The sequence below is a fragment of the Macaca fascicularis genome, chromosome 2 (genome assembly GCF_037993035.2).
Source record: "Macaca fascicularis isolate 582-1 chromosome 2, T2T-MFA8v1.1".
In the NCBI taxonomy this organism is placed as follows: Eukaryota; Metazoa; Chordata; class Mammalia; order Primates; family Cercopithecidae; genus Macaca; species Macaca fascicularis.
The window spans coordinates 102,511,261-102,537,384 of NC_088376.1; the positions used below are offsets into that span (position 1 = coordinate 102,511,261).

The 26,124-nt window shown below is 39.4% G+C and overlaps 1 pseudogene; it reads left to right on the forward strand.

Annotated features, from left to right (window-relative positions):
- Positions 1–23,977: 23,977 nt before the first annotated feature.
- LOC102135888 (NFU1 iron-sulfur cluster scaffold homolog, mitochondrial-like) lies at positions 23,978–25,036 on the forward strand (annotated as a pseudogene).
- Positions 25,037–26,124: the final 1,088 nt, after the last annotated feature.

A 26,124-nucleotide genomic window follows, 5' to 3' on the forward strand; every position in this document is an offset into this window, starting at 1 on the left:
TCTTCTTGCTTTATTTCATTAATTTGATCTTCAATCACTGATACCCTTTCTTCCACTTGTTTGAACCGGCTATTGAAGCTTGTGTGTGCGTCATGAAGTTCTCATGCCATGGTTTTTAGCTCCATCTGATCATTTACAGTCTTCTCTACACAGTTTATTCTAGTTAGCCATTCATCTAACCTTTTTTCAAGGTTTTTAGCTTCCTTGCGATGGGTTAGAACATGCCCCTTTAGCTCAGAGAGGTTTGTTATTACCGACCTTCCAAAACCTACTTCTGTCAACTCGTCAAAGTCATTCTCCACCTAGCTTTGTTCCATTGCTGGCAAGGAGCTGCAATCCTCTGGAGGAGAAGAAGTGCTCTGGTTTTTAGAAGTTTCAGCTTTTTCTGTTTTCTCCCCATCTTTGTGGTTTTATCTACCTTTGTTCTTTGATGTTGGTGACCTACAGATGGGGTTTTGGTGTAGATGTCCTTTTTGTTGATGTTGATGCTATTCCTTTCTGTTTGTTAGTTTTCCTTCTAACAGTCAGGTCCCTTAGCTGCAGGTCTGTTGGAGATTGCTGGAGGTCCACTCCAGACCCTGTTTGCCTGGGTATCAGCAGCGGAGGCTCAGTTGGAAATGCAGAAATCACTGTCTTCTGAGTTGATCATGCTAGGAGCTGCAGACCGCAGCTGTTCCTACTTGGCCATTTTGGAACGGACTGCTGGAGGCCATTATTCTAAGTAAAGTAACACACACGTGGAAAACCAAAAGCCCTATGCTTTCATTTATAAGTTGGAACTAAGCTATGAGTACTCATAGGCTTACAGAATGATATGATAGACTTTAGAGACACAGAAGTGGGAGGGTGAGAGGAGGGGTAGGGATAAAAACCTACACATTAGGTCAACGTACACTACTTGGGTGATGAGTGCACTAAAATCTCAGAATTCACTACTATAAAATTCATCCATGTAACAAAAAACCACTTGTACCCCTACTGAAATAATTGTTTTAAAAAAGAATATGATGGAAGAAATATGGCTAAAAATATGACGAAACTGATTAAAGATCAAGGTGCTGATTTATTTGGTTCCTGATTAGGGCCTGCTTTTTGGCTTGCAGATGCCGTCTTCCTGCTGTGTCCTCACATGATGGGGAGAGAAGTGAGGAAAGTGGGGGTGTTGGGGGGATGGGAGGTGGGGATGGAGGTGGGAGTGGGGATGGGAATAGCAAGCTATCTAGTCTTTTCCTCTAAGAGCACTAATCCCATCATGAATACCCCATTCTCGTGAACTAATTTAAACCTAATTATTTCTCAAGGGCTTGTCTCCAAATATGATCATATTGGGGCCTAGGACTTCAATATATGAATTTCAGGAAGTAAAACAGAGTCCATCGCACATAGTAGGCCTGCTGAAAAATCAAATGAACAGAAAACTATAAAAGTAACCAGAAAGGAAAGACTCTTGTATTCAAAAGAACAACAATCGGGCTGATATCTAACTTTTCAATAGAAATAATAAAAGCCACAACAAGACATAATGTTATCTTTAAACTTCTGGAAAAGAATAACTGCCAGCCTAGATTTATATACCTAGTGATAATATTCCTCAAAAATAAAAGTGAAATAAAAACATTTTTTGACAAAAGTAGAAAATTTGTCACACATAAGCCTATGGTAAAAGAAATACTAAAGGGAGGTTTTATGACAGAAAGAAGATTATCCCAGAAGGAAACATGAAAATACAAGAAGAGATAAAAATCATCAGAAAGGGGAAACAAGTACATTAACATGAGTGAATAATGACTGTGCAAAAACAATTTATTTTGAGAATAAAAATATCTATGGAGTTCAAAATGCATGACAACAATAATACAAAAGATGAGATGGTGGTAAATGGAGTTAAACTGCTAAAATTCTTAGTATCATTAGGGAAATGATATAAGTACTTACTTTACAATTAAACAAGTCAAGAACGCATGGTAAAATCTCTAGTATATCCATTATTGGCTGACCAAATTTATAACGCACAAACTAATAGAGTTTAAAATTGGAATGAAAATATTTCATCACTCCAAAAGAAGTCAAGAAAGATGACTAAAAAGAATCTGAAACAAACAGTTCAAATAAAAATAACCCAAAAAGTATATCTAAACTCAGTTTATATTTAATGCAAAGGGACTAGGTAATTTCAACATACAAATTAGATTCTCAGACTGGGCAAAAGGAAAAAAAAACAACTAGATGTTTTTACTTTGTATAAAAACACAGAAAAGTTGGAAGTAAATATATGGGGGAGGGGATGGGGGCAGGAAGAAAGCTGTACCATGCGAATACCAACCAAATGAAAGCCCAGATGGCTTCACTGCTGAATTTCTTTAAACTTTCAAGAAATAACACAAATCTTTCACAGTTTCTTCCTGAGAAGAGTAAAAGAGGAATACTTCACTTTCCAAATCTTGATTTGTTCAACTTAATGTTGATATTAAAAACCTAACATCAAAAAAGGAAAATTGCAGGCCAATATCTCTTAATAATATAGGTGCAAAAATCCTATCAAAAATACTGATAAATCATGTTCAGCAATATATACAAAAAGCTAATTTGAAATTGAGTGTTTCCTAGAAATTCAGCACTGGTTTGAAATTCAAAAATTGATTAACATAATTTAACTATATCAACAGAAAAAGGAATAACAATAAATCATTTTAATAATTGTAGAAAAATAATTTAATAAAAGTAAACACTCACATATGATGAAACTCTAGAAGAGCAGGAATATCAACAGACTTAATCTAGTACAGTATATTACACAAAACTTGTACAAATTCATACTAATTGGTGAAATAGTGAATGTTCTGTCCCTGAGATCTGCAATGTGATGAAGATGCTTGGTCTCATTGCCTGTAATCAACATTTCACTAAAGGTTTTAGGCATTATAACAAGGTAAGAAAAAAAGTGGAAGTACTAGAGAAAAAAATTGTTATTATTTGTCATTATTGGCTGGCCCAAAGCATCTATAGACAGAATAAGTGAACTTATAGAATTAATAAGTAAATTTAAAAAGTACTTGAGCTATATGGTCAATATATAAATGTCAATGATATTTCTTTACATTAGAAAAAAATATGGAAAATAAAATTTAAATTTTATTTTATGAATGCAATATACAATTATATAAAATGTATCAAAGATTTAGGAATAAATATAATGAAAGATATGCAAGACTTCCGATGAAAACTAAAAATCACAACAGGAAGACTTCAAAGAATACCTATACAGTAGGGAAAATATACACTGTTTATTAAATAGAGCACTCAATATTGCAAAGGTGTCACTTCTCCCCAAACTGATCTACAGATTCAGTGCAACTCAAGTCAAATTACATAAGGCTGTGTCTTGGGGACATTTGATAAGCTGATTTAAAGTGTTATAGGGAAATGCAAAAGGACCAGTATAGCCAAGCCAATGTTTGTGAGATGAAGTTGGGAGATATTGAGACTTATTATACAATTACATTAATCAATATAACTTAGGGGAAATAGATCCATGAAACAGAATGGAGAGGTCTGAAACAGACCTATACATAAACATCACTTGATTGTCACAAAAGTAACACCACAGTGGAATGGAGAGAGGAGGGTCCTTTCAATAAGTGATGCTTGAGCCCCTACTTCACACTATTCACAAGACCCAATTCCAGTTAGATTATTGATTTAAACTTAAATGGCCAACCTTAATGTTTCTAGGATATAGCATAGAAGAATATCTTCATGACTTTAGCATAGGTAAACGTTTCTTGAATGGGACACAGAAAGCATAAATACTTAAGGAAATGACGGATAAATTGAGATTTATTAAAACTAAGAACGGTTTCATTTTGAAAATTCCATTAAGGAAGTGAAAGATACCCCAGAGTGGAAGAAAATATTTGCCATGCATATATCAACAACATAATGAACTTTGACATATCATTATAAAAAGATAGACAATTCAATAGAAAAATGGGCAGTTCACCTAAGGGGATAGAAAACATATTAAATATGCTCAGCAACAGGAAAAATGCAAATTAAAACCGCCAGAACTCAAACTCTATGACCCAGTAATTCCATTGCTAGATATATGTCCCATACAAATGCTCTCTCCTTCCCCACATCTCCTTCATATTCTCCAGCTCCTAGGTGGCCCCTTTCCCAGTAGTTTTGGTCAGAAAGGCATGGTCCATGCAACCTGAGTTGCCTTTTGAGCAAATCAGTGAGAAAAAAAGCTAAAAGAAAAAAAAAAAGTAAAAGGAATCTTTCCACTCCAAGTCCTTCCCTGAGAGAACATCCATCTCTCTAACCAGAGGACTGGGAAATAAAGGGAAAATAAAACAAAGCAAAAACAATACACAAACTTCCCCCTATAGCAATGTGGAAGTATGGAAACTGTATGGAATGCATATAAACTGGTTAGATAGAATAATCATACCACAAACTTAGTCAAAAATAAAACCTATAATTGACATTGAATTTATTTGTTGCTTCCTAATAGACAAAAAGTGAGAGGGGGATATGATTGCATCGGATTGACTCTTTGGACTCTGTATATTATCTAAAGCTTTTCTTAAATGTTTCCACTTTCAGAATCTTTTTTTTTTATCCTCAAGCAATGGTTTCTGAGCTGGCAGCCAATTTCTCAGAGAGCTGGGAGTTGCCACAGTGCTGGAAGGAGTAGACCGTTGGCCTCTGAGCATCAGCTCTAGGAACACAGGGAAAATTGGAACAGACCCACAGGTGTCTCCAAGGGGCTAAGTGGAAGAGAATGGCTGGTCATCTATTCTTTGTTCGTTCATTTAGCACATGTCCACTGAATGTCCCACACATGCCTAGAGCTCGCTCATCAGGGGACACAGACCCAGGCTCCCCTACACTTGTTAGTCATCATTTTACTGCCTTCAATTCAAACATCTTTTGCTTCCAGCTCTGGAGTGAGAGCTAACTGTGTAGCCCCTGCTTGAGTGTCCTAAGAACATGGGGCAGGGGACTTGACCCTGAGACTTGAACATCAAACCAAACACTTGATGGCAAGAAAATGAAAGGCTACATTTGGGAGCATCTTCAGAGAGAACTAGTCAATTATGTGACCCAGACAAGGCACTTTACCTCTCTGAACCTCTTTTCTTTGTCTACAAAATGGTGAAAACATAGTAACCTACTCAGAGGGTTACTGTGAGATTAATAATATAACTCTGTAAAATATATACTGGACACAGTAACATCTTTCCTAACAAATGCAATCCTTTTCCTCCCTCTCCTCTTCCTCTTACAATCTCTTGTCTGCTTCAGCAATCTCCCACTTGGACCTCAAGCCACACCCTGAGACCTGGAGAGGCCTCCAGAAAAAACATCTTTCTGCTAGGGAGAGCATTCTTCCACCTGGGAAACACAGAAAATGCAAGCAGCTGGGTCTCTACCCCACCAGCCTTGTCAAGTCAGTATGCCTTCACAAGCTCTAGGGTGATTCTGCTCAAACTTTAGTGTTCACTCAAACCACTTGGAGATCTTTGTCAAATACACTTTCTGCTTCAAATTGGTTTAGGGTGAAGCCCCGGATATGTATTTTTACCAGGCGGTGCTAATCATGCCAGCTCATGAATTACACTTTAAATGGCTCCTTCCACCTCAGAGAATCCAGCCCCAACCTTCTTCCTATCTGGCATTCCCATTCATACCTCCAATTATACCCTCTCTTGCTTATCCTCCAAGAAGGAATACTCTGAGGGTGGTTGCTTCTCTTTTTCAGCCTACCCAACCACACTTGGCATTTCATTCTTTCCCTCACCAAGCTCCAGATGCTGTGGAGGGAGCACAGCCAATCACCCTGAAGAACAATGTCCTCAGCCTAGGAGCCCTGGTGTACTAGTCCCCAGCAAAATTTCACACAGCCTCCACTAACAACCACATTCTTAGACACGAACAAAATCACAAACACTACTGATGCTATTTACAGTCAAAGAGCGCATATGAAGATTATGCTACTGCACACAACCAGAATCAAAGGCAAAGTATCCTACTCAACCAACATCATAGATAGGTCTTCAGGAAAAAGTCTTCCCCTACAAAAGCAAATCCAATAAATTGGAAGAAGTAATTGTTATACCAGATCTAGATAGTAGTGTAAAAAAATTAAGAAACATAAAAAAGCAAGAAAATGTAACACCTCTAAAGGAATGTTATCTATTGCTGGAGAATAGACTCATTGGAATCCAGCAATAGAGTCCAGTGAAAAAGATATTTATGAACTCCTAGATTAAAAAATCCAGAATATTGACACTCAAGAAGCTCAATGAAATACCTGATAACACAGAAAGACAATACCAAAAAATCAGAAAACAATTCAAGATATGAAAGAGAAATTTACCAAATAAGTAGATATCATAAAAAAGAACCAAACAGAAATTCTGGAGCTAAAGAATTCACTTACTACAATACAAAATACATTTGAAAACTTCAACAATAGACTAAATCAAGCAGGAGAAAGACTTTTAGAACTTAAAGACAGGTATTTGGAAATAATTTAGTCAGACAAAAATAAAGAAAAAAGAATATAAAAGAATGAACAAAGACTATGTAATACATAGAACACAATAGAGTGATCAAATGTGTTTAAATTTTTGGTGTCCCAGAAGGTGAAGAGAAAACAAAAGAGATAGAAAACCTGTTTAATGCATGATTGCTGAAAACTTTCCAACCCTAGCAAAAGACTTACACATCTAGATACAGGAAGCTCAAAGATTCCCAAACAGATAAAATTCAAGAAGGTCCTCTCCATGGCATATTATAGCTAAAGTGTCAAAAGTCAAAGACAAAGAGGGAATTCCAAAAACAAGAGAAAAGTGTTTACTCACAAATAAGTGAACTCCTATCAGATTTATAGCAGATTTCTCAGCAGAAACCTTACAGGCCGGGAAAGAATAGATGAATAGAATGATACATTTAAAGTGCTAAAAGGAAAACAAAAACCCTGGCAGCTAAGAATATCATACCCAGCAAGATTCTTTCATAAATAAAGGAAAAATAACATCTTTGGCAGCCAAGCAAAAGCTGAAGGAATTTATCACCACTAGACAAGTTCTATAAGAAAAGTTTAAGGGAGTCCTACACTTGGAAGTGAATGAATGGTATCCACCATCATGAAAACACATGAGAATATAAAACACACTGGTAGAGAAAACAGACAAATAATTAAGAGAAAGGATTCAAATGTTACCACTACAGAAAAGCCACCAAACTCCAATGACAAACAATAAGAGAGGAAGAAAGAATATATTAAATATTCAGAAATTAGTTAATAAAATGACAGGAATAAACCCTCACATATCAATGATAACTTTGAATGTAAATGGTCTAAACTTTCCACTTTAAAGATATAGACTAGCTGAATGGATTAAAAAACGTGGTCAAACTATATCCTGCCCATAAGAGCTCACCTCACCTATAAAGACATACAGACTGTAAACGAGTGGAAAAGGATATTCTAAGGAAACAGAAACAAGAAGTGAGCAGGAGTAACTATACTTATATCAGATAAAACAGAGTTTAAGTAAAAAAAAAAAAAATGACAGTTTCATTAACTATCATTATCACTGCTAATTGATAATAATGGATCTATCAAGTATATATCATATTATAGATCAATTGCTGATAATAATTGATAATGATAATCTTTTGATTAGGAATTAGTGTCCAGAATATACAAGGAATTTATACAACTCAATAGTACAATGACAAATATTCCCATAAAAAATGGGCAAAGGACATGAACAGACATTTCTCAAAAGACATACAAATAGCCAACAGGTATATGCAAAAATCTCAACATCACTGATCACCAGGAAAATGCAAAGCAAAAACACAATGTAGTATGTAAATCAGTATAGCCACTATGGAAGACAGTATAAATATTTCTCCAAAAACTAATAATAGAACTTCTATATGAGTCAGCAATCCCACTACTGGGCATTTATCCAAAAGAAATCAGTATATAAAAGGGATACCTGCACCCCCATATTTATTGCCACACTATTCACAATAGCAAAGATATAGAATCAACCTAAGTGTCCATCAAGAAGTGAATGAATAAAAACAGTGGTATATTACACAGTGGAATACTATTCAGCTATATAAAAGAAGGAAATATTGTCCTTTTCAGCAACATGGATGGAACTGGAGGATATTATATTATGTGCAATAAAACAGGCACAGAAAGACAAATGTCACATGTTCTCACTCATATATGGGAGCTAAAAAATTGATCTCATGGATATAGAGAGTAGAATGATGGACACTAGAGGAAAGGAAGGGTATGGGTGGGGGCAGTTGAAGAGAGATTGGTTAATGAGTACAAACATATAGTTAGATAAGAAATAAGTTCCAACGTTTGATAGCAGAGTAGGGTGACTATCGATAACAACAGTGTATCATATATTTCAAAATAGCTAGAAGAAAAGATTCGAAATGTTCCCAACACATAGAAATAATAAATACTTGAGGTAATAGATCTCTCAAATACTCTGATTTGATCATTATATAATACATTATATGCATTAAAATATCACATGTACCCCCATAAATCTGTACAAATATGTATCAATAGAATTTTTTTAAAGAAAAAGGAGCTTAATTTTTTGCAAATAGAAAACATTTTCCTCTACAGAGTCCCACTGTTTCTCATTCACATAAAAGGAATCATCCAATCTACAATCACAGATTGGGCATCACACTGTGCTTGGCAGTTTGAGAGATGACGATAGACAGAGCATGTGCAGGTTCTCACTGAATGCTGGGGAGACAACAAGCTTAGTCACCTCCCTGATGCCTGATGGGAAGTCTGTGGCTCAGAGGATCACTTAGGGTGCAGAGAGGAACCCAAGAGGGATCCTCTGGGCAAAGATCAGCACCACTCTGGAAATTCCTTCTTGGGTTTCCAGGGAAATGCTGCCCTGTCCCTCTTTCTTATCTCTGGGAAGGCCCTGCAGGGTGCTCCCTGTCCTGCCTTATTTATTTATTTATTTATTTATTTATTTATTTATTTGCTTGTTTGTTTATTTGACAGATGGAGTCTCACCCTGTTGCGCAGGCTGGAGTGTAGCGGTGTGATCTCGGCTCACAGCAACCTCCGCCTCCTGGGTTCAAACGATTCTCCTGCCTCAATCTCCCAAGCAGCTGGGATTACAGGCACCAGTCACCACACCCAGCTAATTTTTGTATTTTTAGTAGAGACAGGGTTTCACCATGTTGGCCAGGCTGGTCTTGAACACCTGACCTCGTGATCCGCCTGCCTCGGCCTCCCAAAGTGCTGGGATTACAGGTGCGAGCCACCCCACCTGGCCTGACCTGCCTTTCTTAGAGGAAGCCTTACCCTAGCAAACGAGCAGTGAGGAAGAACACCAATTTAGTCAGTCTGCCAGGAATTATATTCTGGAGAATAGAGGAAAGTTATAAAAAATACCTTTAAAAAATTTGTGAGTCCAGCTGTATTATGTGAAATGCTTTCCCCTGGAAACCATATCTCACGAAAGCTATCTTATAGGAAGGATCACCCAACAACATTGTTTCACATTCTGGGTTATGGTTACCAATTAGGCCAGGAGCGGTGGCTCACACCTGTAATCCCAGCAATTTGGGAGGCCGAGACAGGTGGATCATGACGTCAGGAGATCGAGACCATCCTGGCCAACATGGTTTCTACTGAAAATACAAAAATTAGCTGGGGGTGTTGGCACACACCTGTAGTCCCAGCTACTCGGGAGACTGCAGCAGGAGAATGGCTTGAACCCGCGAGCTGGAGGTTGCAGTGAGCCAAGATGGCGCCACTGCACTCCAGCCTGGTGACAGAGTGAGACTCCATCTCAAAAAAATAAAATAATAATAATAATAATAATGACATAAATTAAATGAAGTTGTTACGTTGAAGTGGAGTTTAGTGGATTCTACTCTTCCACACATATGGTTAATTAATCACTACAGAGATTCATCCAGATTAAAATCGTCATCAAAATAACATAGCATTGGAATTCTTTAGTTTAACTCATGCAAGAGGCTTCACAACAAAAATTTCCTTGTCACACACACATCATTTCTCTCAACCTTCAAATTAATACTTTCAGCACTGTCCTGCTTTCCCCATCCCACAGCCATAAAAGCAGATCCTGACCATCTCCCGGACTTGTCTGTTACTTCTCCTTCTCTCCCTCTTTTCTCTGGAAGCACATTAGTTTTGCTGCTGCCAGTTTCCTATCTTTTCTTCACCCCTACTTACAACCTCATTCTCAGAACTTCTTTAAACATATGGAAAAAACCATTAAAAAATGTCCATTGGAAAGCGCTCGTGTATCTCCTTTCCAATTCTGAGTTGAACATGAAATTCCCAGTGTGTACCAGTCCCTCCCCTAAATGGAAAACTGACTACTGTCTGCAGCACTAAAGACTTCAGGCAACTCAGATGAGGCACCAAGGATGAAAACTGTAGACTTTCTCCTTAAAAATGTCACCACTCTGCAGCCTGGGCCCAAACACACATTGTCCTTGCCAAAATGACCTGTGAGTGACCCATGTGTAGCTTAGAGGCTGAATATCCATGTGATACCCTCATGAGAAGCCCCCAAATTACCATCAACTCCAACCCACGGAAGCAGGTTCAACCTACTCACAGGGGATTCTCACTGGAGCAATGTGATCAGGTGTAAAAAGTGTGTGCTTTGAAATCATGGTAAACCTGGGTTTCAACTGAATCTTGCTCCTCACCAGTTGTGCAAAGATAGGTAACTTACTTAACCTCTCTGAGTGTGAGTTTCCTGACATGTAAAATGGTGATATTACTTGCATCTGCATTTTTGTGTAGAGTATTTAGCATTTTTCCCGAGACAGGGTAAGTGTTGAATAAACCTGACACAGTAGATACTCAAGATCTGGGAGCTATTGCTGGTGGCGAGTAGAATGAGAGTGGGAAGAATGCTTCTGCAAAAGGTGATTTAGAAGTAGAGAAAAGGCAAATGTTAAAGCATCTCACCTTTTCTGAAAATCTGCTTTCTTGAACATTCCTCCTCCTTGTCTCCTCCTCTAGTAGCTAGGACACAGCATCCTCTAAAACCTTGAAGTTCCTCCTTGGAATGCCCTTTCTGATACTGCTTAGCAGCCACCATTACATTTTTAAATAGCCATATTGATTTTTCCTTGTCTTTACCAGCAAAATCCTCCAGGCTCTGTTGACAGAGCAAAGCACTTGCTCTGCCTCTTTCAAGTTCTCTTCAAATGCAAGTGCACTGCGTCAGCTCTTTATGCCTTCGTTTGGGAAGAAATCAACTCAAGAATGCCGCAGTATCTGCAGAGTACCTGTCCATGCTCAGCCCACGTGTGTAATCAGAATTGTGCAAGTTAGGGGCAGCTGGAATGGGCCTGGGATTAGGCCTTAAAGAGATTTATAGACTGTCCTTTTTATGTTCAAGAAAGGAAGATTGATACAATTCCAGGGCTCTGGTTCATTTGTCTTTGCCCTTCAGGCAAGCATTGTATTTCCCACACTTACCCTGGCTGGGAGGGAAGGTGGCTGTTTCTAGCTCTTGCTAAAACAATGCTTCGGAGGCCAGGTGTGGAATTCTACCTTTAGTGCTTGTAGCCTCACCAGAGTCCAGACACGCAGAAGGTGGCAACATGGCCCAGCAATGACACATTGTAAGGACCAACCCTGGGAGTCTGACCTGATAGTTCCCTCTGCATGTTTTCTAGAAACATCTGCCCATTAAACAATGCTCCAGTGGGAGTGATGGAAAGAAAGAGGCCACTCTCTAGTGACCTCATACCCTGAGGGAGTCATTCCTCAGAGCCTCTGGTCAGTAGCCCCTGGGCAGGTCAGAAGGGAAGTTCTCCAACTCCCTGAGATAGAAGAGGGGAGGTAAGGAATGGTACAACACAAGGAAAAGCAAGGCATCTTGTGAAGAGACTCTCTGCCGGCATTTCCTTGCTGTCAGCCTCTTTTTTATATGGTGGCAACTGAGAAAAGTCCTGGGCCTTCCTTCCTGCCTTGCTGTCTTCCTTCCTGCACCAAGCAGGTTCTCATTGCTTCTAGGAGAAAATGTCATTTTCCCAACTTGGCGGGTGAGGAAGAACACATGCCTAGTTAATAAGAGAACAGATATAGAAAAGGGGGAAAGAATGGAGAATGAAGAGGGAAGGAAATGTTTAGTTACTGAAAGCTTCCAGTGTGTCTGTCTTTCTTTCCCCTTTCCTTCCTTCCTTCCTTCTTTCCTTCCTTCCTTCCTTCCTTCCTTCCTTCCTTCCTTCCTTCCTTCCTTCCATCCTTCCTTCCTTCCTTCCTTCTTTCTTCCCTATCTCCCTCTGTCCCTCCCTCCCTCCCTTTTCTTTTCTCTTTTCTTTCTTTCTTTCTTTCTTTCTTTCTTTCTTTCTTTCTTTCTTTCTTTCTTTCTTTCTTTCTTTCTTTCTCTCTCTTTCTCTCTTTCTCTTTCTTTCTCTCTCTTTCTTTCTTCCTTCCTTCCTTCCTTCCTTCCTTCCTTCCTTTCTCTCTCTCTTTTCCCTCCCTCCCTCCCTCCCTCCCTTCCTTCTTTCCTTCCTTCCTTCCTTCCTTCCTTCCTTCCTTCCTTCCTTCCTTCCTTCCTTCCTTCTCCCTCTTTCTTTTCCTTTCTTTCAACGGAGTCTTGCTCTTGTTGCCCAGGCTGGAGTGCAGTGGCATGATCTCGGCTCACTGCTACTCCCACCTCCCGGGTTCAAGCGATTCTCCTGTCTCAGCCTCCCGAGTAGTTGGGATTACATGCACCCGCCACCATGCCCAGTTAATTTTTTGTATTTTTAGTAGAGGCAGGGTTTCACCATGTTGGTCAGACTGGCTGGTCTCGAATTCCTGGCCTCGGGTGATCCACCTGCCTTGGCCTCGCAAAGTGCTGGGATTACAGGCGTGAGTCACCATACCTGGTCTTTCCAGTGTGTCTTTATAATTACATTTTACATGTGCTTTTGGTTAATTGTCAACCAAACCCTGTAAACAATGCACAGTGAGGACAGAGGCTCAGAAAGTTAAGTAGCATACCCCAAAATAACAAAACTGATTTTGTAGAGTTAAAGCAGTCATGACAGAATTCCTCAAAAAAATTGAAAATAGAATTACCACATGATCCAGCAATCCTACTTCTGGGTATATATCCAAAAGGGTTCAAAGCAGGACCTCAAAGAGATATTTGTATACCCATGTTCATCACAGCACTACTCACAATAACCAAGAAGTGAAAGCAGTCTACATGTCCATTGACAAATGAATGGATAAAGAAAATGTGGTATATACATACAATAGAATATTATGCAGCCTTAAAAACGAAGAAATCCTGTCACATTTTACAACATGGAGGAAATTTGCTGAATAGGCCAGTAACAAAAGGACACATACTCTATGATTCTACGTATATTAAGTATCTAAAGTAGTCAAAATCATATCAACAGAAAATAGAAAGGTCACAGTCAAATACTGGAGAGGGAGAAGGGGAAAAAGTATTCAGTGGATATAGAGTTTCATTTTTGCAAGACAAGTTCTAGAAATCTTGTTCACAACAATGTGAATGTATTTAATTGAACCATACATTTAAAAATGGTTGAGATAGTAAATTTTATGTTATGTGTTTTCTTACCACAATAAACCAGAATTTTTCTTTAAAGTCACAGATTGTTTGCTACTCTTTGAGAATTGCCTTCTAATTCCACTGGAAGCATCCCAGTGACTTGCTTTGGTGACTTGTTTAACCAATGAAAGGCAGAAGAAGTGATGTTCTGGGATTAGATCATAAGAAGACTTACAGCTTCTGGGAGTCATTAGCTACCACTGAAGAAGTCTGTCTACCCTGAATGTGCCATGCGGGAGAGGCCATGTGCAGGTGCTCTGGCTGATGGTCTCAGCTGAGCCAAGCTTTCCATCCATTCCTCTGAGGCATAAGATGTGAGAATGAAGCAATACGGGACCCTACATACCAGCTATCTGGGTGATTACTTCACTGAGTTATCTCTGTTAACAGCTTCTGGAGCAGAATTGTTTTTAATGGCCATCATGGGGCCTCCATTCAGCCTGTCAAATTTTGCATCTGTGCCACTTTGAAAAAGTATAAATGAATATTCTTTAGAACCTAAGTAGGGAGTTACAACTATCCTTATTATTGTGTGTATGTATGTATGTATGTATATATAGATGTATTTGTTCTCCTTTTTATATTTGGTAATAAGATTAAATCTTCTCAGTGGGATAGGTTCAAAGTGATGTGACCAGTTTCCTTTTGGCCAGCAAATGCCATTTAGCCTTCTGAACAGCTCCTGTGGCCCCAGCTGTGTTGTGATTGATACCAAGGAGCATCCCAGTTCCTGAAAAATTGAGCCTTCCAGGAAGACTGGGAGAAAATTACACCTTTGCAAGTGCAGAGCAGGCATTGATAAAGGTCATATCTAGTGGGAATGTGCAATAGGCAACCCAGCATACCTATGAGTAAGGGCCCTGGGGAAGCCTGGCTCACCCCACCTGTCCATGAGTGGATGCCCATGATCCACCATTAGTCAACTTCTCCCTAATGTTGAAGAGTTTTTACATCTGCTGTTTCCTTATCTGGAAGAAGTAACATCTCAGTGCCTCAATTCCTTAATGTGAATGAGTTAATTAGGTGACTTTTAAGGGAATGGATGTTTGAAGGCCTTTGACAATGAAGAAATAACCTGCCGGGTGTGGTGGCTCACGTCTGAAATCCCAGTACTTTGGGAGGCCAAGACAGATGGATCACTTGAGGTCAGGAGTTTGAGGCCAGCCTGGCCAACATGGCAAAACCCCGTCTCCACTAAAAATACAAAATCTAGCTGGGTGTGGTGGCACATGCTTGTAATCCCAGCTACCTGGGAGGCTGAGGCAGGATAATTGCTTGAACTTGGAAGGCAGTGGTTCCAGTGAGCCAAGATCATGCCACTGCACTCCAGCCTGAGCAACAGGGTGAGACTCTGTCTCAAAAAAAAATAGCAAAGAAAAGAAAATAAATGACCAAAAGCAAACAACCAAAGGAGAATGTAGAGACACTACTAATGACTTTCCTTTTTCCCATTTTCATGAGGCCACCATGTATGGGACAACAAAGGACCTGATAACTCCACAGGATGTCAGATCTTGGTTTTCCATCTTGTTTTGCACAGCCAAGCAATGCTGTCTTTATTATGATGAGTTATAGAATAAATGCAAACACTCAGAAGATCAGCTGTCACTATACTGCCCAGGCAAAGCTCCCTATCCATGTTTGTCTCATTCCAGGCTTCCCAGAGAAATGGAACTGTGCATGATGCTGGTGATTTCAGGTCCTCTGGGTTAATACCAGAAGGGTCATGATATGGTGGGCTGTGTCCCCACCTAAATCTCATCTTGAATTGTAGCTCCCGTAATCCCTGCATGTCATAAGAGGGACCCAGTGGGAGGTAATTGAATCATGGGGGCAGGTTTTCCTGTGCTGTTTTCATGATAGTGAATAAGTCTCACGAGATCTGATGGTTTTATAAAGGGCAGTTCCCCTGCACATGCTCTTGCCTGCTGCCATGCACCATGTAAGATGTGCTTTTGCTTCTCCTTTGCCTTCTGCCATGATTGTGAAGCCTCCCCAGCCATGTGGAACTATAAGTCAACTAAACCTCTTTTTCTTTATAAATTACCCAGTCTTGGGTATTTCTTTATAGCAGTATGGAAATGGACTAATACAGGCAACTTCCCAGATCTGTAATTTCTGGTCTTTTGGAAAGGACTGGGGGAATGGGGCTGGTACTATGAATAGAAGAAGAAAAAAAGAGGCTGAGGGGCATCTTTCTCAGCAGATGGAGTCATTCCTTACTCCCTGCTTCCTCCACGTGGGGCACCCAGTCAGAGAAGCCCCATGTTTGGCTCCCAGATCTGCTGCACCTGTGCAAGCTGGCATTTGTTTTCTATTTGAAATAACAATATCACAGTCTGTGGTCATTACTCTCTGGAGACCCTTCCACTACAAAGCTATAAGGTTCCATGCGGAGGAGGAGGAAGCAAGAAAGCCACACAGCCAGCCAGTTATAACCACTTAGAAACACTTTTATTCTTACGAAGTCAAGAGGCTCCAGCTGACAGGGCAAAGTGATGTCTCAATCTTTTCTCAAAGAGCACACTGGGACCAGACTTATATACATCACCCTTTTGTGGCCCATGTACTTGGATTCACATATTCTTCAGTATGTTCATGCCACTCAGCTGCTTCCCCAAATGTTTTCTCAGCTCAGACCTTCCAGAGATGAAGACAGCATCTCACATTTGAAAATCGCAAAGTCTTGCCTAAATTTAACAAACTAGAGTGATGGCTCAGACCATGCAGGGCAAATAAAGACAAAAAAATATGTAATAGGTAGGCACTGATATCCTTGGCTGGGCAAGGTGGCTTATGCCTGTATCCTAGCATGTTGGGAGGCAGACTGGGTGGATTGCTTGAGCTCAGGAGTTTGAGACCAGCCTGGGCAACATAGAGAAACCCATTATCTACAAAAAATACAAAAATTAGTTGGATATGGTGGTGTGAACCTGTAAACCCAGCTACTCAGGAGGCTGAGGTGGGAGGATCACTTGATCCCCGGAGGTTCCAGTGAGTTATGAATGCATCACTGCACTCCAGTCTGGGCAACACAGCGAGACTTTGTCTCAAAAATAATATAAAATAATAAAACCCTAATTAGACCAATGTGTATGTGGGTATTCAAACCACATTGCCTCAAGATTACTATTAAATACTTGTAGGCAAAATCGCTAATTTAACAAATATTAATTGAGGTCCAATTTCCTTCAAGGTCCTTTTCTAGGTGCTGAGGATACAGTGGGAATGAAATGAACAGTTTCTTTCCCCTAAATGGCTTTGCATTTTAGTGGGAAAGATATAAAATAAACAATGACCATCTCTATCTGTTTGTCCCTCTCTGTTTCTGTCTAAATCTATCTATCTATCTATCTATCTATCTATCTATCTATCATCTCACACAGTTAGTAGGAATCATTAGTATAAAGTAGAGAAATTCTAAATTTGGGTTGTCCAATATGGTAGCCACTGATCATGTGGGGCCATTTAAATACACATTTAAATTTATTAAAATAAAAAATTTTAAAATTCAGTTCCTTAGTCTCATTAGCTATTTCAGTTGTTTAATAGCCATATGTGGTTAGTGCATACTATACCAGATAGTGCAGCTATAAAACAATTCTATAATCACAGAAAGTTCTGAACGGCACTGCCCCAGCTTAACTGTCTGCATGGCTAATTTCACTGCCCTTTAATATTAAGCCATGCTGATTATATTAGTCAAGGATCTTCAGAGAAACAGATCCAATAGGGGGTGTGTGTGTGAGTGTGTGTGTGTATGTGTGTATGTGTAAGATTTATTACAAAAGTATTGGCTCAGGTAATTATACAGGCTGAAAAGTCCCAAGATCCCAGGGTGAGTCAACAGTCCGGAAACCCAGGAGAACCAGTGTTGTAGTTCTAGTTGGATTCTGAAAGCCTGAGAACCATGAAACTCGATGGTGTGGTTCTAGTCCGAAGGCCAGCAGAGTTGAAGCCCACGAAGAGCTAATTTTTCAGTTTGAAGGCAGGTAAAAGCTGATGTCCCAGTATGATGGCTGTCAGGCAGGAAGGATTTTGTCTTACTTGGAGGATGGTCAGTCTTTTTGTTCATTTCAGGGCTTCAACAGATTGGATGAGGCCCACCCACATTAGGGAGAGCAACCTGCTTTACTCCACTGCCCATCCCTGCCCCAAATCACACAAACACCTAGAATAAAGTCTGATCAAATCTCTGGGCACCGGATGACCCAGTCAAGTTGACACATAAAATTCACCATCACCCCAACCTTAGTTCATATTAACACTAGTAATTGTGACATTTGGAAGCAGTACAAGTATACATCCAACCAGTCTAGCTACTAAAATTTCACCTGTGATTTCATTTCCTCTCCAAAATGGTAAATTCTGAAGTCAGAGGGAAGGAGCAGCTTACACTTGAACTTGTATCAAATGAAATTTTAGAGCATTTTCTTGGGCCAATATTGAGTGTGGATTTGTGGTGATATGACATGGGTTCAAATCCGAGCCTTGACACTTGCTAGCTGTACCACATTGAGCATATGATTTAAGGTCCCTGAATCTTACTTTTCTCACCTGTAAAACAGGATGACAACATCTTCCTCACTGTTGCTGTAAAATATAAATGAAAAAAATGTGAGGGTGTTTGAAAGATGTGAGTCATGCCAAGGCCTCCACGATGTGACTTTGAAATGAGAGATCATTTCATTGTGTGCCTCCAGAAGGCACAAGATGTACTTTCTTCATTTTGATTTCCTCCAGTGCACGTGTTACATGATAGACATTGAAGACACATTGAATGACTAAACATATGCATGAATTTGGGGCCAAACTAATTATGAACTTTTAAGAAGTAGATAACATATTTTGTCTTCCTATGCTTAACATAATGCCATGTTCACCTATTAAGCTTCTCTGGGAAAACACAATCTATACTCTCACACAACACTTCTGATATCAGATGTGTGGGGATTTTTCCCATATCAAGCAATTCTCTAACTCTCCAAACACCAACTGAATAGCCTACAATTTAATTCAATTCTTACACTATCTACCTGGAGTTAGGTTCAGATCCCACAAGTTAAGGGCTTAATCCTACAAGACTGCCCACTTCAGATGCCAATCACGAGTCTGGGCCTCCAGTGCTTCTGACAGAGCAGCTATAAATCAAGTGGTTCCCATGACCCTCTCCTTAGTTTTGATGATTTGCTAGAATAGCTCATGGAACTCAGGTAAACACTTCACTTATGTTTCCTGGTTGATTATAAAGAAAATAAAAGAGCCAGATGGAAGAGGTGCACAGGACAAGGTCTTGAGGGGGATGGAGTGGAGCTTGCATGCCTTATCTGAGTGTGCCACCCTCCCAGAACCTTCACCTGTTCAGAAACCCAGAAGCTCATCAGATCTTTTTGTTCAAGAGCTTTTTGAAGAGTTTAATCTCCAGGCCTCCTTACCCCTTTCCAGAGATATGTGGGTGGGGCTGAAAGTTCCAACCCTTTAATTCTTAGTCTGTCTGGTATCCAGCCCCCATCTTGAGGCTATCTAGAGACCCCAACCTAAGTACCTCCATTAACATAAATTCGAGTGTGATCAAAAGGGACTCCTTATGAATAACAAGACACTCTTATCACTCAGGAAATTCCAGGGGTTTTAGGATCTCTGGGATAAAGATGAACTATATTTTATGTTATACTACAGTTTCCAAAAATGTTTTATAATATATTATCAAAGTTTGAAATTCAAAAAAAGAGTTTGTTCATAAGCAGCCTAAGTCTAGGAGATTGACTACTTTATAAAAATATAAAACCATTAGATACTCAATTTTATGTCATTCCTCTTAGTGTGTCAGAGATTAAAATTACATTTAATAGCTTTGTGTTATTTTCACATCATCCAGCCGCATTTTCAGTTCAATAATTCACCCACTACTGCAGTCATTACATCTCATTTGGGAGAAGAGAATAATTCTGTTTCACTCATAAAGGGCACGTTGGTCTATATTATCTCCTCCAATATCACCTATAAAATCGTTTCTGATTTTCTATTTTTCAGCTTAATGTGACCTTTCCCTGTAATGAATAAAAATATATTCATCAACTGATCTCGGTGAATTTTCTTTCTGATAACAAATGCCATGACTGTATGAAGAGACTTCCTCATTATCTTAATAAAAGGAAAAGGGCTGAGTCACAGCGGCGTATGATTCACTGACTTAGCAGGCCAGGGAGTCGGTTGGGCCCTGACTAGAGATTGTAAGTATGACAAAGCGGGCAGGAAGATTTCTGCTTCATGAGTTGCCACTATGGAATAGGGGACCAGGTCAATGAATACGACTAGGGAATGGAAGCTCTGTTGGTTACAGAGATACTTGGACCTCCGCAGAACAGTCAGTGAAATCAAGAGGGCTTTCACCAGGATAGCCAAAAGGCTAAGAAGCAGGTAAGGGAAGTTTTGCAGTAACAGCAGAAGCGTGAATCTGTCCGATGTGGGCTTGTTTGTGAAATCTGGAAATAAAAGCAGCACAAGCCTTGGTACAATACAACTGTCTTTTTCAACAAAGTGTTAGTAAAAATGATAATACTTGTTTTTATGAGACAGTAAGGCAAGAAACACAATCGGTTCAAGAAAACTAGAGAGATGGAAAATGTTAGTAAGCACTTACTATGTGGTGTGCTGCATATATCATTCTATTTAATCTTCAACACTCATGAGAGTTATGATGAAGCTTATGTGTTGGGCAGGAAGTGATAAAATGACATTGCCCTTTTTAATGATAGTGCTCAGGAAAGTGTCCTATAACTGTACAAACATGGGACCCATTGGTGAGCAGAAAAGGGTTATTATCTTACATACACAGTTAGTCAGAGTGCAAATGAACACAGCTTTCTTGGAGCACAATTCAATAATATTCAAATTCGTTTTTGGTCTCTGCAAAATGTGGATGAGCACAAAAATATCACAACAAGGATATCCTTTATGACACTGTTAATAACAGAAAAAATAGAAATGACTTGATTCTATAATAAGAAGAAATTAAATAAAGTCAAAGTAGTGCAATAACTATAATAAAATGCTATGAAATCATTTAAAAATGGGTATGTAGAAAAATAATGACATGGGGAAATAATGTTTGCAATATACTGTTGGAAAAAAGTAACAAAATATGTGTGTAACATAACACAGCATATTAGGTAGAATCTCCTGATCATCTATCTAATTCTAAAGCCCATGGCTTTTAAAAATATATCAAATAGAATTTTTTCACAGTCTCACTCTGTCGCCTAAGTTGAATTGCAGTGGCATGATCTCAGCTCACTGCAACCTCCATCTCCCAAGTTCAAGCGATTCTCATGCCTCAGCCTCCCACGTAGCTGAGACTATTGGTGCATGCCACCACACCCAGCTACTTTTTGAATTTTTAGTAGAGACAGGGTTTCCCCATGTTGACCAGGCTGATCTCAAACTTCCAGCCTCAAGTAATCCACCCACCTCAGCCCCTCCAAGTGCTGGGATTGATTACAGGCATGAGCCACGGCACCTGGCATCAAATAGACTTTCCATTACAATTTATTGTCCCATCTCAAGTGTCACCTTCTTCATGGAGATTTTGTAGACTCCTTTTGCTGGTTGGGATTTCTCTCTCCCTGCCCTGTACCCCAGAGCACTTTGGTTAAGGAGTTTGGATAATTTACCAGCTTGCTTAGTTCAAGATCACATTCTTTGTTGACATGCTGAAGTACAGTTTCTTTAATGGTGGCTGCTTGGGGGAGGGGAAAAATAATTAGCTTCCTAATTTTATGAGCTTTTTGTTTCTCTAAGACCCTTACATTCAAACTTGTGCTTCCATCTTTTCATTTACCGTGAAGATTCCAAAAGACATCTTCCCTGTTGGTTGCCTCCTTATTCCCCAGAAGCAGTGCACTCTCAGATCATTTCCTTTCAACTTCCTTATAACTACCCCAACCTTATCCATAGCCTGTGTTCTTGTTCACCAGATTTTAGATGCTCTCATTTTTCTCCACTGAGGGTGAGGCCATTTCCCTCTGGTGTACTTTATTTTGTTTTTCATCACAGCTAGGCTCCTGCTGTCCTCTTCTTTCCCACACAGTCTCTGCCCGATGCTCCATTTGGGTGTGAGTTCTGAAGCTGGCTCTGGCTTTGCTGTTTTGAATATTTATTCCCCTACTTACATATGAGCTGATGATGTTAGTCATCTCTGTCTCCTAATTATGCTATAGCATGGTTGAGGGTGGTTTCCTTTGCTTTCTTTAATGGTCTGTACATTTTTTGGAGGATGTAGGAATTGATTCTAATTTAGACAGCTGCCATTATCCTCCAAAAACCTGTAAACTCTATTCATATAATTTTTGAAGGCATCAATATCTTTCAGAGAAGCCCAAGTGTTAATTAGATATAAAATAGAACTACTGTAGCGTAAAGTTGGGAGCATAGTATGTGAGGGGTCTCAAAACCTTGCTGCTCAGTTTTTTTCCCTATTCTTGGGATAGCTCTTGAAGGGGATCAATAGAACCTCTCCAGGGAGCATTATACAGCTCCTTGGACTTGACGTTCTCTGTGATCCTTCCAAGTGCTGATATTCTATGATTAAATAAATCATGGGCATTCCATTAATGCTTAATTAACAAGAAGATTCAGTCAACTGGAACAGTATTATGTGCAATCTTGTCCATTGATAATTCTTGGATTTTCCTCATTTTCTTTGTACTCTAGATTTTTTTTTTGTAAGCAATCTTGAGATACAAGAAGAGGGGTATAGAGAGGAATTCATTACTGTGTATTGTGTACCCCTATTGGTGGGCTAAACTAAAATCCCTAATTGGCATGAGCAATTTTCAATTTTCATTCTGCTAGATAAACTTCTTTCCCTGAAACAGAGCTTTATAATGCTTCCTGTTCATAATCATTGCTTACTGAAGGCTCTGTGTCTAGATCTGCTAAAAATGACTTCACAGCACTCCCTCTTGCTTCTTACTACAGTAAGTGGCTTCCATAAGCTTCTGTCTACATTAGCAAATTTTAAATCCCCTTCTGAATATCTGGTCTAGTGTTCTTTACACAAAAATAAGAAAACTTTTCTAATCATGATGCTTCTTAGCATAAATAGAATGCTTTCACCTTTTTCTACAAACCCTTTCAAATCCATTTTCTCATCAGCCCCATTTTTATTGAGCTAAGCTGGGTAGACATTCTTAAAAAAGTATTTTAGTTTTCACAGTATAAAACTAAGGCCAACAGCAGTGAAGTGACTTGTTGAAGATCTATTTGAGAAAACCAGACTTATAATTTGTTTCTTTATTCTCAAATGCACATTGCCCATTATATGTCTCAAAATCTGTAATCAATGCAGATTAAGTTAATCTTCAGTTCATTTTAACTCAGTGATAATAGCACTGTGCTCATGCATATTAGGAATTATAGTTGCTTAATTATGGGAGGGGGTCTTTGCATCAAGCTCATGTCTGTCTTAGTGGTTACTGACACTTTCGAGTCACTGACCACAAGTTGTACAGTCTAACTGTCATTCCTGACACATTTGGTGGGCTCCTGAGGTAATTCATAAAACCATAGGATATAGGGAACAAGAAGGGAGAGGAACTAATTTAAAGGTCTGGGGAACTGCATGTTTCCTCCAAGTCATTTAGAAAACGAACCTGACCCTCTGGTCTCCTGTAAAGGACAAAGGAAAATGACAGTACTCAAGTGATGACTGGGTGATCATGTTATTGTGACTCTGCTGGGGACAAAACCCGATTCTAAGTCTAAGAACTATATTTTTGTTTATATGCCAGAACATGGCATCAGGAAAGGGCAACCTACTTCTATACATACCCTAGAAACCACGGAAAGGCCAATCACAGTCTTTCACCCACAGAAGATGTGGCAGAACACACTATTGACAATAAAGGTCAATCTACCCTCACGGGAACACACTGGACTGAGTAAGTGGTGGGGTACTGAAGAAGGGGAGCCAAGTGGGAACTGACAACCCATCATCTTCTTTGAGCCTCACACACCTTTTAGATGGGTGTAGTTATACCAGCCTTGTTGATAAGGAAACTGAGACTAAAAGAGGATAATAAATTAGGCACCATAAGAAGCCAAGTAGGTGCTGGAGCCCAGAGAACACAAGGCTGTGTCAGAATCCACAGCCTTGACTTAACCAACATGTTAAACTGCCCTGGGATCCACCACTGGATTCAAAAGGCAGGTCCTTCACTATTTGAACAGATGCTTTACCTGTTTCAATCTCACATGCTTCACCTGAAAGCAGAGATAATAGTATCTACTTTATGCAATGGCATGAAGATGGAGACTCTCGGACTAAGATGGTAGCAGAGGCCCGGCGCGGCTGGGCAACCGCGGCTGTTGCTGCGGGGCTGCGCAGGCGGTTCTATCATGTGTTGAAGAAGCTATACATCATTAAGAAACAGCCTCTGGGCTGGGCACGGTGGCTCACGCCTGTAATTCCAGCACTTTGGGAGGCCGAGGCGGGTGGATCACGAGGTCAGGAGTTCAAGACCAGCCTGGCCAAGATGGTGACACCCTGTCTCTACTAAAAATACAAAAATTAGCCAGGCGTGGTGGCGGACGCCTGTAATCCCCGCTACTTGGAAGGCTGAGGCAGAGAATTGCTTAAACCTGGGAGGCGGTGGTTGCAGTGAGCTGAGATGGCACCACTGCACTCCAGCCTAGGTGACAGAGTGAGACTCAGGCTCAAAAAAACAGAGAAACAGCCTCTGCATCAATTTGTAGAAAGACTACTTTTCCCACTACCTGCAGCCTTTTGTAACCCAGTGAGACACATGTTTATTCAAACACAGATATCCCAAATCCTAATAGTTTAAAGTTTATACCATGGAAACCAGTTTTTGAGACAAGGCTCATGGATTTTCCTACCCCAGCTGCAGCATTTCACTCTCCTTTGGCTAGGCAGTTATTTAGGATTGAAGGAGTAAAAAGTGTTTTCTTTGGGCCAGATTTCTTCACTGTCACAAAGGAAAATGAAAAATTAGACTGGAATTTACTAAAACCAGATATATACACAACCACCATGGACTTCTTTGCATCTGGTTTACCCCTAGTTACTGAGGAAACATCTTCAGGAGAAGCAGGATATGAAGATGATGAAGTTGTGGCAATGATTAAGGAAGTGTTAGATACTAGAATATGTAGAGATGTAATCTACAAAGGCTTTGAAGATGGCATCATATGACTGAAACTCCAGGGTTCTTGTACCAGCTGCCCTCGTTCAATCATTACTCTGAAAAATGGAATTCAGAACATGCTGCAGTTTTATATTCCAGAGGTAGAAGGTGTAGAACAGGTTATGGATGATGAATCAGATGAAAAGGAAGCAAATTCACCTTAAAATAATCTGGATATTCTTTGGGTACGACAGTCAGACTTATCGATAATATATATCAAGCTGTTATTATTAATATACTGAGGAACTTGAGGATTAATAAAATATGCAATTTCTTCAGAGAATGATTAAAAAAAGATCGAATGAAGAACTTATGGAAATGTCTGGCACACTATAGCCAATCATTTTCCACTGACTGATTTTATTTGACCATCTGGTTTTTATATCATTAATTCAAAAAGCATGTATTGAGTTAATAATATCAGCTGTATCTTATTTGTTGATCACTTTCCATGTTCTAGGCACAGCTTGATAATTTCTATGTATTATTTTATGTAATCCTTACAATAACCCTACAATGTAAACATTGTTATTATCTTCATTTTACAGTTGAGGGAGCAGGTTCAGAAAGATTAAAAGAAAAAGAGGGTCAAGTATCTGAAAATTCATTTTCCAAAATCATTTCACTAAAAGAGCAATTTGCTAAATAGTTAAGAATTTTTTTTTACATTCAGTTTTGCATCAGCATACATTTTCCTGTCTATGCATTTTATATAAGAAAAGATGACATTTCTCTTATGCACAAAATCCAGTGTTTCTTGATAGTCTATGCTTATGACTTCCCTGGCACTTGCACAGCCCCTTGCAGGAAGATCATGCAGTAAGCTGTCTTATTCTAGCTCATTTGCCTGAAAGTTTAGAGTGAATTGTTATTTAGTTAAAATATCATTGATTGGTTGATCAGTAGATAATTGGATGAGCTAATTAAAAGCTGTTCATTTATTACAAATTGAGTTTCAGTAAATTGACCCAGGGCCGAGGTGGTGGCCAGCTTTCTGCCATTGTTATTGTTGCTACTGATCCTTTACCATGTGGCAGGTGACTGACATCAAGTACCCTGAATGATGCGAGTGCTCAGTATGTTTAGAATTTAAAACAGAACTTATTCTTCCTGATCTTGGGGCTCTGTGTAGTGGGAGCAGAATGATCTCTGCAAAAGCTGTATCTTTCAACTATATATTTATACACCCAAACTCATGTTTATAAAAAGGCCAATAATGCATGTTGTTTATTTTCATGCATGTTGTTTATTTTTAGCTTTGACTAGTC